The sequence below is a fragment of the Triticum aestivum genome, chromosome 7D (genome assembly GCF_018294505.1).
Source record: "Triticum aestivum cultivar Chinese Spring chromosome 7D, IWGSC CS RefSeq v2.1, whole genome shotgun sequence".
In the NCBI taxonomy this organism is placed as follows: Eukaryota; Viridiplantae; Streptophyta; class Magnoliopsida; order Poales; family Poaceae; genus Triticum; species Triticum aestivum.
In genome coordinates this window covers 352,893,595-352,910,126 of record NC_057814.1, presented here as the reverse complement: position 1 = coordinate 352,910,126, position 16,532 = coordinate 352,893,595, and positions in this window count along the sequence as shown.

The window sequence follows — 16,532 nt, the reverse complement described above, 5'->3', positions numbered from 1 at the left end:
CAACTAGATAATGATGTGGAAATAGAACCAGTTGTTGATCTTGATAATCCACAACCTAAAAGTAAAAGATATTATAAAGGAGACTTTGTTGCTAGAAAACATGAAAGAGAAAGAGATCCATGGGTTCAAAAACCCATGCCCTTTCCACCTAAATCAACTAAGAAAAAGGATGATGAAGAATTTGAACGCTTTGTTGAAATGATTAGGCCAGTATTTTTGCGCACTCGCTTGACTGATATTTTAAAGATGGCCCCTTATGCAAAATACATGAAAGACATCATTACTAATAAAAGAAAGATACCCAAAGCTGAAATATCGACCATGCTTGCCAATTATTCTGTTAAGGATGGAGTACCTAAAAAACTTGGAGATCTCAGAATACCAACTACACCTTGCTCCACCAAAATAAATTATGTCAAAACTGCTTTGCGTGATGTAGGAGCTGGTGTTAGTGTTATGCCTTTCTCCTTATACAAAAGACTTGATTTGAATAAACTCACATCTACTAAAATATCTTTGCAAATGGCTGACAAATCAACTGCCATACGTATCGGTATTTGTGAGGATGTGCCTGTTGTTGTTGCAAATGTTACGATCTTATCTGAGTTTGTTATAGTTGAGATGCCTGAGGACGACAACATGTCGATTATCCTTGGTAGAACCTTTTTGAATATTGCAGGGGCTGTTATAGATTACAATAAAAGCGAGGTCACTTTTCATATCAACGGTAATGAGCATACAGTGAACTTTCCGAAGAAACAATTCCAAGTGAATGGTATTAATGTTATCGAAAAATCTCCGACACTCAATATTGGAAGTTTTCAACTACCTCTACCTACTGCCAAAAATAAATATGATATACTTATTGTTGGTGACATGCATATCCCCATTGAGGTATGTTAGTGTTTTACGAAAGTTCTTTGGTTTCATGCTAATCGAAGGTGGATGTTAATAAGACTTGGTCAACCTTATTAATGGATCATTTTTGAGAGGTATGAAGTTGATGAATTTAGTAGGCACTACCTTCTGTCCTTACCTTTTGTTTTCTGTTTTTCTTAGTTAAATAAAATAAAATGACATGTTTATCCTATTTTCTGGATTTCCCGTGCAATAAAAAATGACCCAAAAATAAAAGGTCTCAGAATGCCCTGAAAATTTGACATGATTTTTTTCTGAATATTTCTGAATTTTTAGTACAAATAACATCAGAGGGGGTGCACCAGGTGGGCACAACCAACCTAGGCATGCCAGCAGCCCAAGGCGCGCCCTGGTGGGTTGTGGTCCCCACGTGGGCCCCCTCACTTATCTCTTTAGCCCATGTCATCTCCTACCTCCAGAAAAAATCACCATTGCACACTCTTTATCTCTCTCCCTCTCTATCTCTCTGTCTCTCTCTCTCGTGTTCTTGCTCTCAAACCTGCAGCTTTCGATCTCTTTGCTCGAAGCTCCATTTCCAAAACTATTTTGGGGGATTGATATTTGGTATGTGACTCCTCCATTGCTCCAATTAATTTTTGCTTTAGTGTATTATATTTTGTATAATTAGCTACTCTTGGTGCTGTTGTAGATGGGCTTGCATGTTGAATTCTTAGAGTTCTAAGTAGTTTGAATGCTCCATATAGCCTCTATGCCTCCTTATTAGTAGTTGCTATCAATCTTGTGAAGTTTTGTTGACAAAAATTCTGTGGACTAAAATTTTTGAATTTTATTCATAGGAATAAGATGAGTTTCTTTAGGAAGTTTGCCTCCAAGAAGAGTTCTAAAAGGGCGAGTCATTGTGGAATCATTGAACAATGACCTCCATACTCGAAGAAGGGTGTTGGGAATCGTAGCAGAATTTTAAAATTTTCCTACGCTCACCAAGATCCATCTATGGAGTATACTAGCAACGAGGGGAAAGGAGTGCATCTACATACCCTTGTAGATCGCGAGCGGAAGCGTTCCAATGAACGTGGATGACGGAGTCGTACTCGCCGTGATTCAAATCACCGATGACCGAGCGCCGAACGGACGGCACCTCCGCGTTCAACACACGTACGGTGCAGCGACGTCTCCTCCTTCTTGATCCAGCAAGGGGGAAGGAGAGGTTGATGGAGATCCAGCAGCACGACGGCGTGGTGGTGGATGTAGCGGGTCTCGGCAGGGCTTCGCCGAGCTTCTGCGAGAGGGAGAGGTGTAGCAGGGGAGGAGGGAGGCGCCCAAGGCTGTAATGCTACTGCCCTCCCTCCCCCCTTTATATAGGCCCCCTGGGAAGGGGGGGGCGCCGGCCAGAACCCATCTGGAGGGGGGCGGCGGCCAGGGGGTAACTTACCCCCCAAGTCAAGTGGGGCGCCCCCCCACCCTAGGGTTTCCAACCCTAGGCGCAGGGGGGGCGCCCATGGGGGGCGCCCCAGCCCACTATGGGCTGGTTCCCTTCCCACTTCAGCACATGGGGCCCTCTGGGACAGGTGGCCCCACCCGGTGGACCCCCGGGACCCTTCCGGTGGTCCCGGTACAATACCGGTGACCCCCGAAACTTTCCCGGTGGCCGAAACTTGACTGCCTATATATAATTCTTCACCTCTGGACCATTCCGGAACTCCTCGTGACGTCCGAGATCTCATCTGGGACTCCGAACAACTTTCGGGTTTCCGCATACTCATATCTCTACAACCCTAGCGTCACCGAACCTTAAGTGTGTAGACCCTACGGGTTCGGGAGACATGCAGACATGACCGAGACGCCTCTCCGGTCAATAACCAACAGCGGGATCTGGATACCCATGTTGGCTCCCACATGTTCCATGATGATCTCATCGGATGAACCACGATGTCGAGGATTCAATCAATCCCGTATACAATTCCCTTTGTCAATCGGTATGTTACTTGCCCGAGATTCGATCGTCGGTATCCCAATACCTTGTTCAATCTTGTTACCGGCAAGTCTCTTTACTCGTACCGCAATGCATGATCCCGTGACCAACGCCTTAGTCACATTGAGCTCATTATGATGATGCATTACCGAGTGGGCCCAGAGATACCTCTCCGTCACACGGAGTGACAAATCCCAGTCTCGATCCGTGCCAACCCAACAGACACTTTCAGAGATACCCGTAGTGTACCTTTATAGTCACCCAGCTACGTTGCGATGTTTGGTGCACCCAAAGCACTCCTACGGTATCCGGGAGTTGCACGATCTCATGGTCTAAGGAAAAGATACTTGACATTGGAAAAGCTCTAGCAAACGAAACTACACGATCTTTTATGCTATGCTTAGGATTGGGTCTTGTCCATCACATCATTCTCCTAATGATGTGATCCCGTTATCAATGACATCCAATGTCCATAGTCAGGAAACCATGACTATCTGTTGATCAACGAGCTAGTCAACTAGAGGCTTACTAGGGACACGTTGTGGTCTATGTATTCACACATGTATTACGATTTCCGGATAACACAATTATAGCATGAACAATAGACAATTACCATGAACAAAGAAATATAATAATAACTATATATTATTGCCTCTAGGGCATATTTCCAACAAAGGGTGGAGGTGGCACTGTGCGAATGGCCGCATAACCCCTTCATGGATTGATCCGAGATTCGTCAAGAGTTCGCACAATTTGCTGCTAAGGCCGGGCTTACCGACTTCATCGCAGCTCAGTGTGAACAATACCATAATCTTACAAATTCCTTTGTGCGAAACTTTCATTTTCTGAGTAGGAATAACCCTCCCGAGGTGCATTTTAATTTATATGCTGAAACCCATCACATGCCACTCACGAATTTTTGTGATGTATGCTTGATCCCTTCTGATGGGGAAATAAGAGAGCCTAGGCTTGCAGAGTTTGAGGACTTTTATCGTGCTCTATCAGTGGGAGATGAGAGGGGCGTGTCGAGTGTCACTGCTACTAGTTTGCAGTTTCCTTCAGTGCATTATTTTGCTCTATTCATCGCTAAGTGTTTAATTGCTAGAGAAAAGGTTGGTGCACTTAGTGCTTCCGACTTTGCCATCTTACGCTAAGCACTTTATGGCGATAACACCTACAGCCTCAGGGCTATTATTAAACATCGTCTGCACCTTAATAGAACCAAGGGCAAAATTCATGGTGGTATTTATGCTACTCGTTTAGCGACTCACTTTAATGTTCAGATCCGCCAACATGATTATCGTTTACCCAAGGTTTATTTAGATCACCAGGCAATGGAGGATCACCAGTTTACTCATATTGATACCTCTATTCATAATATTCCTTACAACTTAGTTTTTAGTGTGTATACCCATGATATTATTCCGTTGCCTGCACCTGCTTTGTTTGATTGTATTGCCAGGGGCGGATACATGATTATGCCAGATGACATCATTGCCTACCGGAATGCCCAAGCAGCTGCAGAGGAGGAGCCTCAGGAGTGGGACGCTCAGGTGCCGCGGCGGCAACACTTTGACATGGGACCGAATGGCTCCTACGAATGGTGATTGCCAAGCTAGGAAAAAAGCCTAAGCTTGGGGAGTACGTATTTCCACCGACATTACATTCATGTTGACACATTTCATTCTAGTTGTCGGTGTTCACACTTTTTCATTGTATTACCCATGCTAGATTTATTTTCTCACTTTCTTGTTGTGTGTTTGAAAAACTTTGAGAAAATCCAAAAAAATGTTTCTTGCTTCTTTTCGATTTTTCTTTCTAGTTTAGTTTGTTGTAGTATTAAAAAGAAACCCCAAAAATATTTCCTTGTTCTTATTTTGCTTGTTGGGAGCTTTCCCGTGTAAATAGTTTTTCTTGTTTTTGTTTTCCTTTTCTTTAAATTGCTTTCTTCAAGAAAAACTAAAAACTCCAAAAATATTTCAGTATGTTTCTCTAAATTTCTTTTCTTTTTATTGAGTCGTACCAAGGAGAAGACCATGATGAGAATGTTTAGTGGCTCTCATATGCAGTATTGTTGATCTAACAAAGAGCCCATATTACCTTGTCTTCTGCTCTTGAATAAAATGTATGCAGATTCCAGCTTAGTCCACGGCACTCTTGTACTATTATTATTTCCATATCATTCGGTCATGCAAGTAAAGGAAATAATGACAATATTTGATGAACCGGCGGTGGCAGAGAGAAGCGGGTATGAACTCAACTTGTTATGTTTTTGTAAATATGTTTAACCTAGTATCCATGATTCAGCATATTATGATCAAACATGTTTGCAATGACAATTAGAGATTATAGTTTCTCATGCCATGCCTAAGTAGCTAGGAGTGGATAATGATTTATCTTGGATGTCAACATGCATTCAAATGATTGTGATGTAGTATGATGATATGGTATCCTTCTCTAAATGCTTCAAGTGGCTTGACTTGGCACATGTTTACGCATGTAGTTGAATCAAAACCAACATAGTGTCTACGATATTTATGTTCATGGTGTCCATATCCTACTCATGCTAGTGTTAAATGTTAATTATGCATAAGGCATGTTCATGACCATTTTCGCTCTCTAGCTGGCCGCTTCCCAATCTATTTGCTAGCCTTCGCCTGTACTAAGTGGGAATACTGCTAGTGCATCAAAATCCTAAAACCCAAGTTATCCCAGATGAGTCCACCATATCTACCTATATGCGGTATTACCCTGCCGTTCCAAGTAAATTTGCATGTGCCACCTCTAAAAACTTCAAATAAACATATGTTTTTGTGTGCCTGGATTGTTCATAGAGTGACAGGGGGTAGTTGGTATCTTCCATGCCAAGCGGGTTATTCTCATGATGAGTGTTTATTCACTCGTCCTTGCACGAGTGGGGCGGTAATAGGGATTCCCGGTCCTGCATTCAAAAATTGCAAATAATTAAACAAAACTCCCCCAGGACTAATGTTGGTATGGACGGTACCCGTGGATTCGGCTAGCCTGGAGTGTGTTTGTTGGTGGAAGGGGGAGTAAACTTTACTTATTATCGCTCGAGAACGACCACTAATGTATTTAGCATGGAAGATATTGATAAATTTTGGTCATGAAGTAAACATGAAGGGTGCATTTCCCAAAGTTACATATATCTCTGTTTTAAAAATCTAAGCTCTGGCACTGCTGCAAATCCCTGCTTCCCTCTGTGATGGGACAATCAATTTACTTTTATGTTGAGTCATCACCTTCTCGAATAAGCGCCAGATCCGAGAGCACTATTGCCATCCTCACGCATTGTGCATAGATAATGTTGGATGCATCATGACTGGATCTTTTCTACCATGAATTACAATGTTTAGTCGCTGCTTGAACTTTGGAGGTGCTCTGCATTTATGTTTTGCGGTCTCAGAAAGAGCTAGCGAGATACCAGTGTTGTCATATTATATCACGGTTGTTTTGACAAAGTGTTGTCATTTGAGATATTTTATTATTATTCGCTAGTTGCTTATGCCATTGATCTGAGTTAATATAATTCTTAAGGGTTATTGTTGACATGGTTAGTCATAATCTTTGTGAAAACCTGGGTGCTACTTAAGCTTATTTGTGTAAACAAGAACAAAAGAGTTCGTAAAAGTTTTTCTTTTTCAGTTTCAGTTTATCAACTGAATTGCTTGAGGACAAGCAAGGGTTTAAGCTTGGGGGAGTTGATACGTCTCCGTCGTATCTACTTTTCCTAACGCTTTTGCTCTTGTTTTGGACTCTAATTTGCATGATTTGAATGAAACTAACCTGGACTGATGTAGTTTTCAGCAGAACTACCATGGTGTTTTTTTTGTGCAGAAATAAAAGTTCTCGGAATGGAACGAAATATTTTGGAGAATTATTTCAGCACATATAAAAATACTCGAGCCAAGAACCACTAGTGGGGGGCCCTGGGTAAGCACAACCCACCAAGGCGCCTCCCTCCAGGCGCGCCCAGGTGTGTTGTGCCCACCTGGTGGCCCCGCAGACCCAGACACCGACGGTATAAAATCCTATTTTTGGAGAAAAAAGTCAGGGAGAATGTTTCATCGTGTTTCATGATACGAAGCCACCGCCACCTCCTGTTCTTCATCGGGAGGCCAAATCTGTAGTCCGTTTAGGGCTCCAGAGAGGGGTATCTTCAGTCTTCCCATCACCAACCCTTCTCATTCGCCAATTCCATGATGCTCCCCACCGGGAGTGAGTAATTCCTTCGTAGGCTCGCCGGTTGGTGAGGAGTTGGATGAGATTCATCATGTAACCGAGTTAGTTTTGTTAGGGCTTGATCCCTAGTATCCATTATGTTCTGAGATTGATGTTGTCATGACTTTGCCATGCTTAATGCTTGTCACTTTTGAGCCCGAGTGCCATGATTTCAGATCTGAACCGTTTATGTTTTCACCATTATATCTATGTTCCAGATCCAATCTTGCAAGTCATATTCACCTATTACGTGTCATGATCCGTAAACCCCGGGGTGACAATAGTCAGGGTACTTTCCGGTGATGACCGTAGTTTGAGGAGTTCATGTATTCACTATGCGTTAATGCTTTCACTACAAAAATAAACACACATCCGTGACATTTTGGGTCGAACGAAAATCTTTTCTGTCATACTTATGACACTTCTATGACAATAATTGTGACAAAACACGCTATCATCATAGATGTGGTGGGGTCCTACTTCTATGACAAGAAATCATGACAGAAAATGGGCTTTTCGTCCTGGGCGGGCTGGAGACGCTGCTGCATGACATTCTTTGGGCCGTCCATGACGGAAAAACCGTGGTAGAAGCGAGGGCGAGGAAAATATTGGGTGTTCCCGGTTACGGTGGGTGGTCGGGGCCGAGCGATGCGAGTTTCTCTCGTACACGCACGCGCGTGGGTGCGAGGCTTTGGGCTCTAACTGAACCCGAGCGATTGCACTGCAGGCTACGCATTACTGAACCCGACCGATCAATCGATGGTTGTTAACTGAACCCGATCGAGCAATTCCTTCGCTACTGCTGCTAACTGAAGCCAATCGATGCTGCCTCTGGATGAACAGTGAGTGTTGCTGGCGGGGGTTTGGATGAACAGTTCCCGGTGGGGGTGGATGAACAGGACCCCGTGGCATTGCCTCTGGATGAACAGGACCCCGATTGATCGAGCCGGTTGGGGCTGAATGAACAGGACCCCGTGGAGGGCAGGATGAACAGGACCACCCCGTGGAGGGCAGGATGAACAGTAGATGGTGGAGGGCTGGATGAACAGTAGCCCGAGGAGGGGTGGTTGAACAGGATCCCGTGGAGAGGGCAGATTGAACAGTAGCCGGTGGAGTAGCACGCGGTGGAGGCTGGATGAACAGGAGCTCGTGGATGAATAGTCGCAGGTGGAGGCTGGAGGAGGTCGACGGTGGATTAACAGTAGCCCATGGAGGCTGGAGGGGGTCGACGGTGGAGATGAACAGTATCCCGTGGAGTCCCGTTTTGCGGTATGCCACACCCCTCCCGATGAACAGGACCCCCGTTTTGACCGTAGCGCTCCAACACAAGTCCGTTTCCTCCGTTTTGCGGTATGCCACACCCCTCCCGATCAACAGGACCCCCGTTTCGACCGTAGGAGGTCCGTTTCCTCAGTTTTGCGGTATGCCAGACCCGTCCCGATGAACAGGATCCCGTTTCAAACGTGGTCGGTCGAACACAAGGCCGTTTCCTCCGTTCTGCGGTACACCAGGCCTCATTTCCATCGGCTGTTCCGTGCAAGCCCTCCCGATGAACACGACGACGCATTTCGTTCCGACCCAGCCGGTTGGCTCCCCATGAACACGACGACGACGCTGTTTCTCTATTCCGACCCAGCCATGTACATTAGCCCTGGCCGTACGTACGCGTGAGTAGGCGTTCGAGACCCCGCCCGTATGTACGTACGTGGCCGTATTTACTTTCTTGCACCCTGGCCGCTGTACGTACGTGTACTGCTATGTGCGCGCCTCTACTACGACACGTGCGCGCCTCTACATCGACCAGTATATACGTACACGTTCGCGACCAGAATGACAAAGCTACGTACGCTTTGACCAGGTGGGTCCCGACTGTCAGGCACTTCCTTGAGTGCGAAGATGTAGCTGGTTGGTCCCAGCAGTCAGGGGGAAATGTTTTTTTCGCGAAATACGGTGCCCGTCCGGTGGATCCCCGCTGTCAGGTGGATGAATAATTATTTTGCGCGTAATAAGGAGGCACTTCCTTGCTGCGGCCGTGGACCCAGCTGTCAGCCTCTCCACGTACAGTCCACGTCCGATGGAAGCCGTTCCTTGACCACGTTGACCACGCCGCACTGAGAGCACCAGGGCGGTGGACGACGGCGAGGCCTAGGAAGGGGACGACGTGGAGCCGGGGAAGACGCGGCAGTGGATGCCCACGCGTAGAGGAGTACGAGGGTTCACTGTTTCGCTGCGGTGTGAGGCTTCCATCACCGCAGAATAACAGGGGGCGTGGGTGAGTAGAGGGATGGCCTGGCCAGCGGTGGGAGTAGTAGGGGGCGGTGAGGCCTCCGCCGCATTGCAGCCGGCCACGGGAGGCAGGAGCACGAGGCACGACCGGCGCTGGTTTGGGCGGCTGGAGCAAGAAGACCAGAGGTTGAAGAAGCACTACGGCCGTTGGATGGACACCGTACGGTCACTGGAGCTAGAATCGTGCATATTGACTAAGTTGACAAAGCCCTCCGTCCCCGTCAACTTAGTAGGCCCACAAGTCAGCCTGCCACTATACTGGGTCCCAGCTAACAGGGGGAGTATTCTTTTTTTGCATAATAAGGAGGCACTTCCTTGCATGCGAAGATATAGCTGGTGGGTCCGGGCTGTCAGCGGCGGTAACGTTTTTTTCACGAAATACAGAGGCCCTTTCGGTGGGTCCCTGATGTCAGGTGGAGGAATCATTATTTTGCGCGTAATAAGGAAGCATTTCCTTGCGTGCGGCTGTGGACCCAGCTGTCTGCCTCTCCACGTACAGTCCACTTCAGATGCATGTCGGCTGTTAACCACGTTGACCAGGCCGCGCCAAGAGCACCAGGGCGGTGGACAACGGCGAGGCCTAGGAAGGGAATGACACGGAGGCAGGTACGAGTCGGCAGTTGTTTCCCACACGGAGGGGAGTACGACTGTACGAGGGTTTACTGGTTCGTCTGCCGTCGCCGGATAATAACAGCAGGTGTGGGTGAGTAGAGGGATGGCTAGGCCAGCGATGGGAGTATGGTGGGGCGGTGAGGCCTGCGCGGCAACATAGCCGGCCGCGGGGAGGAGGGAGCAGGCAGTCCCGCCGGTGCTTGTTTGAGCGGCTGGAGCAGGAAGAGCAGAGATTGAAGAAGCATGACGGCCGTTGGATGGACATCCAACAGTCACTGCTTGTGCGTCAACCTTTTTTTAGGAAAGCCTCAAATCTGTGGAAAGCAACATACATCCCATCTGCCATTATTTCTAATAATTTACAACCCATTTGCTAATTCTTAAGGTTTTTTTGGAGCCCATATTCTTTTTGTTAGCATTACAGCCCATATTGTGGCCACGGTTAAAAAATTATACGAAATTTTGCATGTTTCGGTGCGGTCCGAACTGTTTTTAATCCCAAAATTTCGAGTCACATTCAAACTGATTTTAAAAATAAATGTATATCAATATAAAATCCAACAAATTGTCCACGCATAAAAATTAATGTAATTTAAAATCACGAAATGAAAAAAAGAAATTTGAAACTAATTGCCGGTTTGATGTGTTTTAAAAATGTACAGCCCATTTCTCATTACTGGTAGGCCATTTTCTCGGCCAGCCGACTGAAAACTCTCCCTGTCTTGAAAGATTTGTAGCCCAACAGGCCTGACAAAGCGACTTACTTGGCAAATCACAAAAAACTGGGCTGTGGCCGTGGACCCTGCTGTCAGCCTCTCCACGTACAGTACTCTTCCGATGGAAGTCGGTCGTTGACCACATTGACCACGCCGCGCCGGGAGCACCAAGGCGGTGGACGACGGCGAGGCCTAGGAAGGGGACGATGTGGAGCCGGGGAAGAGGCGGCAGTGGATGCGCATGTGGAGAGGAGTATGAGGGTTCACTGGTTCGGCTGCGGTGTGAGGCTGTCGTCGCCGCAGGGCCATGCTAGCGGTGGGAGTAGTAGGGGCGATGAGGCCTCAACGGCAGCACAACCGGCCACTGGAGGCAGGAGCAGGCAGTCTCGCCGGCGCTGGTTTGGGCGGCTGGTGCAAGAAGAGCAGCGATTGAAGAAGAAGCAGGACCGTTCAATTCAAATCCAACGGTTACTGCTGCTAGAATCCTTTGTTGACTAAGTTGACAAGCCCTACGTACGCGTCAACTTAGTAGGCCCACAGGTCAGGCTCCCAACCAGTTCGCCCCAGATGTCAGTGGGAGGAATAATTTTTTTCGCGTAATAAGGAGACAGTTGATTGCATGCGGCCAGGCCAGTGGAGGGAGTAGGGTGGGCCGGGGAAGCCTGCGCGGCATCACAGCGGGCCACAAGAGGAGGGAGCAGGCAGTCCCGTCGGCGCTAGTTTAGGCGGCTGGAGTAGGAAGATCAGAGATGGAAGAAGCACGTCGGCCATTGGATGGACATCCAACAGTCACTGCTGCTAGAATTGTGTGTTGACTGACAAAGCCTTGCGTAAACAAGTCAGCCTCGAAATCTGTGGCGTGTACAGCCCATTTGCTATTATTTTTATAATTTTTACTCATTTTCTAATTCATATGGAATTTATTGCAGCCCGTTTTCCATTTTTAGAATTGCTGCCCATTTTTTGGTCAGTACCAGGGTCAAAAAATTAACTAAATATGTGGGAAATTTTGAAAATTCGCAAATTTTTGCTAGGGAACAAAATATTCTTAATCCAAAAATTAGTAGCCATACTAAAACAAATTTTAAAATAAATTAGTACTATGTCATGTTAAATCCAATGAAATACGTATAAGATATCAGTGAAGAACAAAAACAAAAAAAGAAACTAATATCCCATTTGCTATATTTTTTTGGAATTTTCAACCCCTTTTGATATTACTTTTAACAGACACTGACCATACTCTTTGGCCAGGCCGGAATGCATCCCTCCTCGTCTTGAAAGATTTGCAGCACAGTAAGTCGGAGAAAACGAATAGGCCTAGCTTGGGTATTCTTCAAAAAGAAATACTGGGCTACCTATTTTCCCAAAGAAAAAACTGTTGGGCTGGTCATGTTGTTAGACGGGCCACAGAGACCGCACAACCCAGTTTATAGCCTGCTCCTCCGAATTACTACTAAAAAAACTTGTGCAATTCTGTCGTTAATTGACTATACGTTGAAAATGATGTGGGTCCCAGATATCAGCAGGGTGGATTAGAGTAAAAAACGAGGGGTTCATCTGAGTAGTAAAAGAGGCGCTTGCTTGTGTTCGGGAGTGGACCTGGTGGGTCCGTACTGTCATACTCACAACTACAGTCCTCTCCCGATTCACTATGTTGACAGGGACCGTTTCGAAAAAAACTATGTTGACAGGGCCGGACGGCGGCGCCGCGGCGAGCGCACCAAGGCGGAGGATAAAGTGTGTCGCCAATGTGCTGGGCTGGGTTGGACATTCTTATTGAAAAATAAAATGGACCGGATCTATTTACGACGTTGACTACGATTTGCATGGGTCCGCTGGTTGCAGGAAGAAAATGCTGGGAGAAAGAAGACTGGTCGCTATCTTTGCCGAAGAATAATATCGACTGAATGTAACGACACTATCATAGGAAATAATATCCTCCTGTTAAATCGTGAATTTAAAGAACTGGTGCATGAGCATTTAGCTTTATTTATTTATTTACTTATTTATGTTTAGGGGACCATGAGCATGTACCTGGGCCGGATTCATGTGAGAGCCTCCCTTCCAGTTAATTATGGGCTTCTCTATTGGGCCTTCATCAGTGGGCTGCATGTTATCAACAAGTGGAAAATGTGTTCCGTACGAAAAATAGTATGCGCTACGTACGGTACGGGGCACTAAAGGATCGAACCGTGCAACGACTTCCAAAACATTGTGTTTGTCGTTCTAACAACACATTTATTCAACCAACAGACGAAATATACTACTGATTGTACATTGAAAACAGCAGCAGCAGCAACCAGGGCTGGGGGTGCAACAGAAGCAGTAAGCAGGCCAGAAGAGTGAAGACGCAGCTCTCTCTTCCAAACCAAACATCAGCCATCATTACAAAAGGGCTACCAAAAAAGAACAAGTGTATGCATCAAACTAAATAAAGATCCTACTACACCAAGTGTACGCATCTAACTAACTGGCTCAGTTAGACGTTACTATTTATTAAGCTGTGGAGATTGGCTGACGGCTTGAACCAGATGGGTGCCTGACGGGGGAAACTCCAGCCAGCAGGTCGAAGTCTGATACTTGCGACCCTCTCTCCTACTTTGGGCTGCAGAGCGTGGCGGCACATATCAGGGTATGGTGCATGCAGAGACGCATGGTACGCTGTGTACACACAGTTTTGCCTGATGAACGAAACCGCGCTGCCATCATGATCCTTGCCGTCGGTTATCTCCTGGTTAATCGGATAATTCAGTCCGACAAACAGAGAGCGTGTACCAAGGCTACTTACCAACCTCCAGTCAAAAATTCCTGAAGGCCCAGAGAAGCTGGGATCCTGCTCAAAGACCTTGCAGTGACTGTGATTGTATTCCGCGAAACAACACGTCCGGTACGTGCGAACGATCATCAATCGTTCGCCGTCGTCTGATCGAGCCAGGAACCACCTGCAACTGCCATGCCGCTTTTCTTTGAAAGGTTCTGGGATTAGGAAGGGTAGGGACACCAGGCGGCCTACAACATCATATCAAGTTGGAGTCAAATAACCCTCAAAAAAAGTTGGAGTCAAATAAAAAAGGGCTCTTGATGTAGTCAATCTTAAGAACAGCATGTTATGAGCATGAATATTTTTTCAGTAAATGTTGACAGTAATATAAGCAAGCCATCATGATATCATAGGAAAGTAACATACTGCTGTAACAGCCGTTTGTAGCGATGACTGGAGTAGGCCAGCAATACGTCCAGCCATAGAAGGAGTCGACAGCGTAAATGAAGCCCTTGTGTTCAATGGCATCAGAGAACCATGGAGGATGTATGATCCTGCGATGGACGTGCAGATTTATCCACTTACCGCAGTGACCTGTCAGATAGGCGAGACCGCGGTTGAAGAACGCAATTAGCCTGAAGTCTTTATAATTCGCAGATCTTGTGGGCACTTGGCAGATTACAACCATGAGCAAATCAAACTTGGTAGCATGTTGGCTACTGTAAGATTCTGAGTATTCTAGGCCGTGGTGCCAAAGCAGTGCAGTGTTAATCGAAGGAAGGGGGATCAATCGTCGGGTGTAGACCTCCACGAGCATCCAGCTGCCGCGACCGTCGACGAGCACCATCCAAGACGTGTTCGTGCAGACCCAGTACATGCCGTTAATGTAGTTGAGGGTGACGGGGATCGGATCGCAGTCAAGGGGTTGATGCTCGCCACCCTACGATAGTTATGCTGCGTGACACGCCATTTGTGAGGATCAGGCGGCATCAGCAAGCAAGGAGCTGGCTTAAAAAGCTCCGGCCTGAGGGGTTTGAGTAAACGGTACAGCCCCGACGAGCACGCGGCGAGCGGCATGGTACTGAGATTGTCCACACGCGAAATAATGAGCTTCATTACCTCTGCGGGGAGCGAATTCCAGCCACTCTTTCGGCGGACGCTGCTCGGTTCTTCCATTGTTAGTGCTTGGTTGGGGGGAGGCGCCTTAGCGGGGATGGAAGAGCGGACAAAGATGGAGAAGCGAATATGTGCTGCGGGAAGTGGATAGGTGATGATGACTACAGCACGCCGCTTGACTTACGAGACACATACCAGCAGCGTAGGGTCATATCGAAGTCAGACAACTTGCTTGAGTGATCACAGTACTGGTACTCCCTGCAGTACCTGCTACTATGCCCTAACTTGCTTAAGTAGAGTAGTAATGGAGTAGGACTCTCCTCTACTACTAGCACCGGAGGAGTAGTATCTTCTAATCTAAAATAGTTACAAACTTCAATGCCCGAGCATGGAACGCCTATGAACCGCCATCGGTGCTAACTCCAATCCTGCAAGTCATGGATTTGTTTCTTTTTAACTTTCTGTACGAATCTGTAGCCAGCCTGCAAGTCATGTACACTGTACTGACAGTGGAACCCACAGAGTACTTAGAATACAAGATTAAGGATGCAATTAACTTTTTATAGAGGGAGAATCATACATGCAATTAACTCAAATGGATTGGACGTGACTCTATTATTCTCCAACGGCAACCGGCAAATTTCCTCCCGCGGGCCGGAGTAGGTTTCTCCGTTTGCATGCGGGTTTAATGAAGGGGTTTGATGGAGGCGAGGAGGCGTGTTCAGCCGGGCATGCAGTGGACGGCGCAGTACATTTCGATTTGACAACTACAACTAGTATATCATAAAAAAAGAAGAGTAGTAGAGATAGAGATAAGAATAGAGACTAGGGAGGAGCACCATCTACTACTTCGTGGGCTACTCATGTGCTCCATTCGGCGGCCGCAACGTCCCCTACAACCACTCCCTTGTGTGCTCCATTCGGCGGGCGCTGTTGAAATTTGGGGAGCGCACTCTCGCGACTGTTAGCAGCGACGACTTCACCGACGATGACTTCTTCCCCGACCTCGGCAACCTCTTCCTCAACGACATGGGCGACAACCTCAACGCCAATGGTGCTGCTCCCGTTGCACCATATGTGTTTCTGTCCTTCCTGTTTGAAATCGTGGTAGAATTCATGTTTCTAGTCTGTGTCCTAGATTCGATATGTTCATCTACTATGCTAGTCCGCATGATTAGTTTAATCTCTGTTATAGCCATCATGATTTATTTTGTAGTAAATCTCGTAGTAACTTGCTCATATATTCAACTGGTGGAATGTCCCCTACAGCCACTCTCATTTCATGGACGCCCTGGTCGATGCCTCCAAGGAGCCCTTCGTCTACTGCTATGAGTGCCCGGTGCCATTTTGGGGCTCGTCAGCGGACATCGTGCATCACCTGACGCAGGTGTGCGGCAATCACTACTGGCCCTTGGCAAAGAACATCAAGTATGAGACGTGCTACCAGTTCACCATGCCGGAGTCGCTGGAGGATCAGCGCCGCCTGCTAGTTTCGGAGGAGGACGGCAGCGTCTTCCTCTTGATCGTGGCCACCGGCGAGGCCCGCGCAGGCCGCCGCCACATCTCTGTAGTGTGCGTCAGGGGCGACGCCGCTAACGCTGAAACTGACACGAGGCTGATGTACGGGTGCGTGCTCACTATTACTACCCCTCGGAGGTACGTGGGCGGCGACACTGGCTACGCCAAGCATACTTGGAGTCTGCCGAGCTGGGACTTTACCGCCGATGTGGACATGGAAAGGGCACGGTGTTATTTGAACCCCAACGATGTGCACGGGGACTCCAAGGAGGTTCACCTGGACATCTGCATTATCAAGTTAAATGTTGATCATTATTCTTCGCTCAATGTAATCCGCTATCTAAGCATGTGGAGACTTCCATGCATGATCTTGCTCTAGTGGAGTATCGCGCATGAATAAAAGCGTATCCATTTATGGTTTAGTCTA